We start from the raw sequence: 9,683 nt of genomic DNA, 5'->3' as shown, positions 1-9,683 counted from the left end.
GAGTGAATCGACCCTATACACTTGAGCGACTAGAGCGGATACATTTTCGGTGAGGGTTCGATGCTTAATTCCTTGTTCCTGGCTTTCATGAGCTTTCTTCTTGCAAGTCTATTTGAACTTCATTTTGATATTTGAATTGGTAGAGTTTGTGAGTCGTCATATGACCTTTTCCCTACTTACTTATATATTTTCTTGGGGAATGATTTACTTTTAACCAAGTAGGTAGAATCATTTTGCATTTAGTTGCATGCATGTAGATAGGTTTATATACATATGTTGCTTTGCGTTCAGGGGCGCGCACGCGCACTTTGTGCGCACGCGCCGATGCTGTCCGTGGCCCACTTTATTGAAATCGCCCCTAGCGATTTTGCACCTCATTTTGGGCCCAATCCAACCCATTTCTGATGCTATTGAACCCAAGGATTGAAGGGAAAATGAACCAAGTAGTCATAGTTTAGTTTTTCATCATGTTTTAGGGTAGAATTCTAGAGAGAGAAGCTCTCTCCTCTCTCTAGATTTTAGGGTAGTTTTAGTTAATTCTTCTTGGATCCAAGTTTTAATTCTTGTTTTGATTTAGTTCTCCCTTTTAATTTCTTGTTATTACATCTCTATTCTTCTAGTTTTACTTGTCATTTCTTTTATTTTGTTGCTTTTATGTTTATAAACAATTGTTGGATCTTAATTTTCTTTAATGCAATTTTAAGTTTCCATGTTCTTTTATTGTTGATTTGAGTTGTGATCTTGTTTTCTTGCAATTGGTAGTTGGTAGATTTTACTATTCTTGCTCATTTACTAATCTTTCCATGTATGCCTTCCAAGTGTTTGATAAAATGCTTGGTTGGATTTTAGAGTAGATTTTTGAGCATTCTTGGCTTGGAGAGAGTAATTAGGCAATCTTGAGTCATGAAAACCCAACTCATGTTGGTGATCTAGAGTTGTTAGCTAATATTGTTTCCATTGACGCTAATCTTTTGCTAATTTAATTAGTGAGTTGATTAGGACTTTTGGAATATTGTTTCCATTGACGCTAATCTTTTGCTAATTAAATTAGTGAGTTGATTAGGACTTTTGGAATATTGTTTCCATTGACGCTAATCTTTTGCTAATTAAATTAGTGAGTTGATTAGGACTTTTGGATTGAGATTAGCTAGTCTTGTTAGACTTTCTCTCATAGAAGATAATATGATACCTTCTTCCAATGTTGGAGATGACGTAATAAGATAAATTTTTGTTATTATTGTGGTATGATTGATTAATCTTGTTTGACATTCTCCCTATTTGTTGGAGTTAACTAAATAAGATGAATTAATCATTGCATGACTAGGATAGAAAGCCTATGATCTCAATCTTTGCCATGAATGTCTCTTTTTATTACTTGCTTTCTTTAGTTACTTGCTCATTTTACTTTATTGTCATTTAATTTCTTGCCCTCTTATCAAATCAAAACCCCCCTTGATCTTCATACCCAATAATTGAACACTTCATTTTAATTCCTCGTGAGACGACCCGGAGTCCAAAATACTCCGGTTATTTCTTATTTGGGGTTTGTTACTTGTGACAACCAAAATTTTTGTATGAAAGGATTCTTGATTGGTTTGGAAACTATACTTCACAATGAGACTCCATTAGATAAATTCTAAACCGTCGAGAGTTCATTCATCAGCTCGCCTCAAGAAAACAGTAGATCAACTTCATACAACCCTTCATCAGCTGGAGCAAGGAATACATCAATTGTCTTCCAGACGTTTAGACACTCAAGGAACTCCAATAGCTTTATATGGAGAATCTAATGACGAACGTAGCATGAAGGAGACACTAGAAACCCCAAAGAGCAGTAATGAGCATAACTTTGTTCTGGAACGATTGGAGGAAGCTCAAATTACCCAAGAAGAAGAAATACTGATTGAAGATTTAGGAGATGCTGAACCTCCATGGGAATCCAGAATTGTGAAAAATTCCGTCAAGGACGTTACAATTAATGCAAAGGAGGATAGTGCACAACCCCCAAAGCAGGTGTTTCATGAAGAACTAGACGGAATAACCCAAGACGCACGTTTCCTTGATGATCATTGTCTCAAGTCAAGTTCTCCTAGTAATGAACTTGCATCCGCAAGTGAATTCTCTGAGATTGAAGAACCTTATCCAAGTGAATACGAAGATGATGTCGAGGTAGATTTTTCTCAACTTCCAACTTATGACTTGAGTGATGCGGAAGATGTCGAAGACTTTGATCAAGACGTGGTTGCATTTGCAGAATTTTTCAAAGAAATGGAGGAATTCACAGAAGATTACAAGGGAGTAGAACTTACAGAACCACTGGAAACACCTATCCCAAGGCCATTACCAACCAATACAAGCTTCAAGTGGGTACAATCCTTAACCTTTAACTTTATTTTTCCACTTGAATATGGCTTGCTTGAAACAGATGGCCAGCTTAGAGCTCTCTGCGGCATTAAGAGTAAGAGGGAAATGGCTCGTACTCAGAGCTGGTGCACAAGGTTCAATAAGGTTCCACGCTTCAACTCGAAGTGCCCGGATTGGTATCATGTTCAATCGAATGAATCTCGGAAAACGTTTGGTCTTCTTGGTGAGAATCTAATTTCTAAACTACCCGGATGGAGAAATATAGACCAAGACGAAGGCAGATTTAAAAGCAAAGTTTGGGATCCTGGAAAATATTCTGATATTCGTCATCTTGGGAGCCTGAAAACCTATTTGAAGCTACTCAAAGGGGATTTAAAAAGCTCAAGGGGGGATTTAAAAAGCTAGTAATGTGGTTTATAGAACAAGAGGGGATTTAAAAAGCTCAAGGGGGCTAACAAGGGTGATGTAAAAGGTAGGCTAATTTGGGATAAGTGAGCAAATATTTCAAGCAATGGCCTCAATCATCTCTTAGTATGTATCTATATTCTATATTGGACATATAGATTAAAACAAAGCAAAGAACATCAGAATAAAAAAGAAGGGCAAAACACACAGGAATAAAAATTATGGTTTGAATGTAACCATACAATTAAGCTCAAAACTCACAGGCTGTGTGTTCTCTAGCTCATATATCAGTTATACATGTCATGCAAGTAGAAATTAAGGGTTCCCATTATTCTCAATGTAAAATTTCTTGGGTGGCTTTAAAGTTTTAGTGTTCCTCCTTGATGAAATGTTGTTAACTAACTATCATGTTATGTTCTATATACAAGGTGTGGATTGTTTTGATTATGTTAAAGTTTCTAGTTTACTTCCTTTTTATTTTCAATTTAAACCAAACTATCATATGCTAAAAGGGTAAACTATACTAATTAATCCACATATTCTATAACTAACAAGTTAGAATTGCAACTAAACTAAATGGCTAGAATATGAACTAAGGTGCAAAATGCAGAAATAAAGGTAAAAACACATGAAAAGAACAATGTATAAGTACTGAAAGATAAAAAAATAAAAATAAAGATAAAAATACAGAAAAATAACCAAAATAAAATAAAGGAGTCTATAGTGGTTCACCAAAAAAATACGCCAGAGATGGCGACCTCCCCACACTTAAAATAAAGCATCGTCCTCGATGCTCACTCAAGCCGGGTGTGAAGGAGTGTCATCATTGGAAGGATGGGCTGCTGGAGTCTCGGTAGTGGCCTGAGAATAAAAGAGGGGCAGTAGAATTAAGTATGCATTAAGATAAAAAGGAGCACAAAGTGGCAAAGGAGCAGTAGAATTATGAAATGAGTTGAATAATTGTGCATTTTGGATTGTTTCGGAGTTAAAAAGCTGAGATGAGAAATTACAATCCAAAATATGTTATAAGTAAAATATCTGTTAACTAGGAAAAACAATAATCATGCCATGAAGTAAAAAGTTGAAGGAGTTAGTTAAAAAGCAAAGAGGTAAGTTTAGAAAGTTAAAAGTGGTTAAATTTGAAAAAGATGTTAGAAAGTGGAAATCAGTGAGTTAGTAAAAAGAAAGTCAGAGTAAGTGGCATGATGATTGGTTTCTAAGCAACAAGAATTTCACAATTTTAAGCAACAGACAACTCATATTCAAGCAAGGAAATCAAGTTGTTGATGATTCATATAGATATAGAAATAGCGAAAAAGTGAAATCTAATCAACAATAATGTGATTTATTAACCCGAAAAATAGAGGAATAAGAATGCTGGCCCGTGCATTCATGAATTAGTTTGGGAAGAGCTAAGGAATGCAAAATTGAAAATGGCAGAACCAATATATGAATGAGAATCAAAATGATTTACAGAAAATTGGACAGCATTCCGGCTAAAATTGGATGTTCCCGAGTAATAAACAGCAAGCAGAATAGTTCATATGAATTAAAACAAACTGCAAATAGATATAAATAATATGAACATGAAAGAGCAGTCGCAATAGCAGCATGAACAGTAAGAACATCATATGAACAAAACTAACATCACAGCAACAGCAGAATTGCAAAAATTATAAAACAAGTAGCAAGAACAGCGTAATTAATCAGGCCTAAATCCATTAACCACATCTTAGCTACCTAACCACCTAGAATCCACTACAACATACATCTCTAACTATCCTAAATTTAAACATAAACTGAAAAAAATATGCAAATAACTATGAATGAAAGAAAGGTGGCGTTTGGCGGAACCTGGTAGGCGTATGAACTAAGCTCAGGAACTGAGAGATGGCGGGGATGTGGTTGTGGTGGTGCTGCGGCGGCATAGGATGGTGCAGCGGCAAACCTTGGTGGCGGCAGGGATGGTGTTGTGGTGTTGGGTGAGGGCTGGGGTGCAGGGAGGGGAGGTTAAGGAGGAAGGAAGGGAGGGGGTGGTGGTGGTGGTTGGCGGGTGGGTTGTAGAGAAGAAAGGAAGAAGAAGGGGAATGGGGGGGCGACGAGTAGGGTTTTGCGTCACTGGGGGTTAGTAAATTTGAATCCACGCGAACGCGTGGGGCACGTGGTCGCGTGGCTAGGGTGGATGGGAAAATAAAACCATGCAATTTACATGAATAAGTGAGTGAAGGATTGAATAAATCACCTAAATTGAGCATAATACATATCATAAAATATGGATTCAATTGATGCTTATCTAACACACTTAATTAACACACTTTTGTGCTTTCTAACCTCTTCAAAATGGCGCTGTTGCCGGGGAACTGCAATCGTGTGCCTTATTATTGATTATTGTAAATATTTTCCTTTTATTTGTTTAATTGTTTTTGTTTTTCCTTTTTACCTCTTTTAGCTACTTTGAATTCTCACCCCTCTCGCTTTGAGTTTGGTTCTAATATTGTTGAAGGGAACGAAAGTTATAGCAGGAACATGCATCAAGGTCAGAGAAATCAAAGATGGATGGAGCCAAGAGGATTTGATCAACCCTTTAGGCAACAACACCGTCCAAGATATCATGGACAAAGACCATTATACAATGCAAACCAAGCTAATAGATATGGTGGAAAACCTTGTAACTACCAACAAGCCCCACCCTGTGCCGATAGACCATCCTCTCAACATAACTTTGAACCACCACACTCACAAGCTCCTTTTCACCATTCACTACCATACAATCCTTATTTACCCCAATTCCAATCCAATTACTCCCAAACAGCACCACTTTCCTATGTACCATGTCCAAATCCATCACCTCGAGAATCACAGGTTCGCCTCAAGGAAACATTAGATCAACTTCACACAACCCTTCATCAGCTGGAGCAAGCAATACATCAATTGTCTTCCAGACGTTTAGACACTCAAGGAACTCCAATAGCTTTTTGTGGAGAATCTAATGACGAACGTAGCATGAAGAAGACGCTAGAAACCCCAGAGGGCAGTAATGAGCATTACTTTGTTCTGGAACAATTGAAGGAAGCTCAAATTACCCAAGAAGAAGAAGTACTGATTGAAGATTTAGGAGATGCTGAACCTCCATGGGAATCCAGAGTTGTAAAGAATTCCGTCAAGGACGTTACAATTGATGCTAAGGAGGATAGTGCACAACCCCCAAAGCAGGTGTTTCATGAAGAACTAGACGGAATAACCCAAGATGCACGTTTCCTTGATGATGATTGCCTCAAGTCAAGTTCTCCTAGTAATGAACTTGCATCCGCAAGTGAATTCTCTGAGATTAAAGAACCTTATCCAAGTGAATACGAAGATGATGTCGAGGTAGATTTTTCTCAACCTCCAACTTATGACTTGAGTGATGCGGAAGATGTCGAAGACTTTGATCAAGACGTGGTTGCATTTGAAGAATTTTGCAAAGAAGTGGAGGAATTCACACAAGATTACAAGGGAGTAGAACTTTCAGAACCATTGGAAACACCTATCCCAAGGCCATTACCACCCAATATAAGCTTCAAGTGGGTACAATCCTTAACCTTTAACTTTATTTTTCCACTTGAATATGGTTTGCTTCAAACAGATGGCCAGCTTAGAGCTCTCTGCGGCTTTAAGAGTAAGAGGGAAATGGCTCTACTCAGAGCTGGTGCACAAGGATCAATAAGGTTCCACGCTTCAACTCGAAGTGCACGGATTGGTATCATGTTCAATCGAATAGATCTCGGAAAATGTTTGGTCTTCTTGGTGAGAATCTAATTTCTAAACCACCTGGATGGAAAAATATAGACCAAGACGAAGGCGGATTTAAAAGCAAAGTTTGGGATCCTGGAAAATATTATCATATTCGTCACCCCAGGAGCCTGAAAACCTGTTTGAAGCTACTCAAAGGCTTTGATGTGTGAAAAACGATCCAACACAAAACTCACCGGTAAGTGGACTGGGTCTTATCAGGTAACAATAACTCACATGAGTGAGGTCGATCCCACAGGGATTGAAGGATTGAGCAATTTTTAGTTTAGTGGTTGATTTAGTCAAGAGAATCAAGTATTGGTTGAGTGGTTTATAATTGACAGAAGCTAAATTGCATGAATTGTAAAGGGAGAGGGAAGAATTGCAGTAAATCTAAAGAGAACATAAAATAAAAGTGCTGAATCTTAAAGAACAAGTAATGTAAATTGCAGAAACTTAGATTGCATGAAATGTAAATGGCTGAATCTTAAAGTGTAAGAAATGTAAATTGCTTGAATTATAAAAGGAATTGGGAATTGGGATTGCAAAATTTAAGCAAGGACAAGTGAATTGCAATTAAACAGAAGAGTAGAAGGTGAATTGAAGTAAAGTAGATCTAAATAGAAAAGTAGAAATGCCAGAGGAATTAAAACAGAAAGTGACTGATGCTTAATTGCAGCAATTTAAAAGAAGGTTGAAGATCTCAGGAGTGGAAGAGACTAGAAAACAAGTCTAGATCTCAAATCCTTCTTTGATCCAACAAGAACAATTGCAAAAGAAAATGAAAAAGTAAATTGCAGAAGAGTATAAGATGAAGCAGTAAACAGAAATTGAAATTCAATTATGCAGAACATTAAAGCAAGAGATCTCAAGGTGAGATTGAAATAGAAGTTCTTCAATTCTTCACCCAAGATCCAAACAAAAAGTAAAGAGTGATCAAGCAAGAACAAGGAAGAAGAGAGATCAATTCTCCTTCCCAATCCTCTAAGATCCAAATTTAAAGTAAAAGCTCAAAATTACAAAAATGGAAATTCTAGGAAGCAAAAATGTAAAAGTTTAAAAATGAAGTAAAAGGTGCATTCTAAATCAAACTAGCTTCTATTTATACACTTTCTATTCTTGGATTTAAGAATTTGGGTGGGCTCTTTAATTTGGTGAAGAGTTGTATTTAATTGGATTTTTAATTAAATTTCCAGCTCAAGTGTTGCTCCCAGGAGGATGCTCTGCTCTTGTGGGGAGCGGAGCATTGTGGCTTGTGTTGGAATCTTGTGCGCACCAAGCTCCCTCTGCCCGTGTCATGTTGCGCAAGTAATGAGGAGTGTGGGAAAGTAGCGCTCTGCTCTTGGAAAGAGCAGAGCATCCCTTGCTTGTGTTGGGCCTTGGCTTGGTCCCTTAAAATATTTCGCGTGCCAAGTCTTGGATATCATCAGGGTAGCGCTCAAGTGGTGCTAAGAGTGCAGCTTCCTTGCTTTGTTAGTGAAGCCTCTGTGTTCGAGACTTGCTGGGAGCATTTTGGCCAATTTTGGCTTATTTTCCTTGCAAGGAGCACTCCTTCCCTCCCTTGGGTCATGGGTTCAAACCTTGTAGCCTTCATTATCAAACTTTTTTCTTGGATGAAGCCCGATAATGCTCTCAAGGGGAGCGGAGCATCATTCTTCCCTCCTTTGTTGTGCCACACTTCTTTGTTGCATTTGCTACATTCTTTTCTTCCTTGGGCCACGCTTCTTAGGCCACGCTTTCTTGTTTTCTTTTTTTCTTCACCTACAAGTAATCAAAACAACAAATCAAAGTATCACCAAATTCACAAGGTTTATAAATCATTTAAAAATCAATTAAATTTAGCTTAAACCTCATGATTTAGTATCAATTAAATAGTGATTGATTGATTCAAAGAAACTATGCAATTCCATTCCAAATTACTTACTTATAATGCAAGAAACTGCATGAAACCTAATAAAACTAAAGAAAAAGACTAGTAAAACTAGGCTAAGATGACTTGTCATCACAACACCAAACTTAAAACTTGCTTGTCCCCAAGCAAGCATTAAAACATAAGAGAAGATAGAATGAAATAGGGAAGTATATATGTCCTTATTAAGCAGATAGTTGAACTAGGTTCATGGGGTTTCAAGCAGATCAAAAGTGGCTCATTTATTACTTGCTGTCAAAACAAACAATGTTTCCTTAAGGGTTCACTAAGGTTGCTGCTACAATGCCTTACATTTTGCTTGTTTGCCTTGTTAATTTTCTTTCTTCTTTCTTTTGTTTAGAGAGCTTATTACTCATTGAAGGCTTGGTGGCAAATGTTGTGGTGGCCTTTGGCTTAATTTCACTCAACATTTCTTCACCACAGACACATGGCTCACTTTGTTTCCTCCTAGGATCATTGATGTCCAGCATCTCTTTGGATAACTAAGTGTTTTGTAGCTAGGTTGCTCTTTATTGTGGACTTTCAGTTGGCAATCCCAAATCAGTTGATCTAAGTGGCCAAGTTTTGAAATACTCCTTAGAACTTACTTGTCCAAGCATATCCTAGTAAAAAAACACCACAGGCATGTGTCCTAGGGTCCAAGCTATTGGTGTCTAGCCTTATTATTTGTTTCTTTGCCACTTTTTTTGCTTTTTCTATTTCTTTTTCTTTCTCTTTTGATTTATTTTCAAGGGATTTTCATTAGTTGAAGGATCATAGCAGCAAACTAGCTTAAGCTTCAAGTAACATGTCATTATGCAGCAATTATTGTATGAGCTATCAATTGAATCAAGCACATACCACCACTAACTTTCATTCTAACTTTTGCAACATTGAACACTTACTTTTCTAAATCAATCATCTCTCTTTTACTCAAACAACATGGGGAACAAAACAAAATTTAAGCAAATGAAGGATGACAATTATTCTGCAGATAACTTTTTAAGCTAAGATTATACAAATAGCTTTCTTTAGCATGTACTTCCACTTGCAACTAAATGATCATTCCAGCCAGACATAAAGAAATTTCTGAATTAAATCATTACACAATAAACAAGGATCAAGTATAAATACAACCTGTTGGGTTGCAGCTTTCCATTCTTCCTTCCGTTTGCTCCTTGTAAGTCATAATGCAAATGTTCCTTGATTTGTTGGCTATTTTCCTGCATACTCC

The sequence above is a fragment of the Arachis ipaensis genome, chromosome B05, assembly GCF_000816755.2.
Source record: "Arachis ipaensis cultivar K30076 chromosome B05, Araip1.1, whole genome shotgun sequence".
In the NCBI taxonomy this organism is placed as follows: Eukaryota; Viridiplantae; Streptophyta; class Magnoliopsida; order Fabales; family Fabaceae; genus Arachis; species Arachis ipaensis.
The sequence above is the reverse complement of the archived record's forward strand: the minus strand, read 5'-3'. Positions refer to the sequence as shown.